Consider the following 1,346-nt stretch of genomic DNA (forward strand, 5'->3'; position numbering starts at 1 on the left):
CATAAGGTATTACTTTTCTGACGAATTCTAATGTATGTATTTTATGTATGTTACTGTTCTGTTCAACTAACAAGACGAAGATCCTTCTTAATTTATTGATACCAACAATCATATAGTTACAAAATGCGAATTACATGCTTAATCTTCAATCGACTTTATGTTATGTTCTTTACCGTTTATATAGACCTATTTTAGAAACATTGATAATGATCTGATCGTGATCGAAACGTTTGTTGTTGTTAGCCGGTGTGTTATTAAATTTTATAATTTTTTTTATTAAGACTTTTATTTATTCATCAATTTTTACATGTCAAGTTTTTGAGTCGTAGCCCTTTTTCTTTCAACTTGTTTTTAAATTATTGAGCCATTATACTATTATATAATTTATATAATAGTCGATTCTTGTATTTAATTTAATTTTAAGGCAGCATATATTTGTACATACAATACTTAAAACAATGATTGGTAATTAGTATGATAGGGTTTTGGGGCACCAAGTGGCTCGTCGCTCAATGCGATTGATTCGCGATCTGTGGATTTTCCCTGTGGTTTAATCCCACCTGTATTCCGAATACGCGATTTTTAGCCTCCACCGTTCGGATTCGGCGTTAAACTGTAGGTTCCCTCGTAGTATTGACAAACTCTAAAGAGTAAAGATGCAGCTACTTTGTCAAATACAAAAACATACTATCAAAAAAACATTTACGTGACTATGAGCGTAGTAGAAATTAATTTTTGCAATAGCAATAGTTTTATGTACATACATACAAAAAATATACATACACAATGTATATGTTACATTTATACGCATTCATATGCAAACCTAGCAAATAAATGGATTGACATTTTTTTCCATCCGAATGCGTATTTTAAATAGCGAATACTTTTTTTTTTTATTTAATTGGATTCAATTGGATGCAATTGGATTGAAAAACTGCATTTCCTATTCAAAATTTTGAATTGAACAATATTCCCAATTGTATGTTTGTGCACAGAAAAAGCTAATATTTTTAGATTGAAAGGCATAGAGATATGCTCCATGCAATTCCTATAAATGAATAAAAATGCATTCAGGATTGAAAAGCATTCATTTTAACATTCGTGAATCAATATTTCTCAAAAGCTGAATCCATTTCAATTCATTTCAATCTATTTTTTGCTGGGTATATATAATCATATGTCTTTAAATATAAAAATAAAATTTAATTTGAATAAAAAATGAAGTACGACTTATTCTTAAAAATTCAGAAATATGTGAATGAATAAAAATATATCGTGCAAAAAATATGAAAATGGATTGAATCCACAAGTATAAATCAATGGTTGATGCATTCAGCAGACAGAGC

Source organism: Trachymyrmex septentrionalis, unplaced genomic scaffold (assembly GCF_001594115.1).
Source record: "Trachymyrmex septentrionalis isolate Tsep2-gDNA-1 unplaced genomic scaffold, Tsep1.0 scaffold196, whole genome shotgun sequence".
NCBI classification, from domain to species: domain Eukaryota; kingdom Metazoa; phylum Arthropoda; class Insecta; order Hymenoptera; family Formicidae; genus Trachymyrmex; species Trachymyrmex septentrionalis.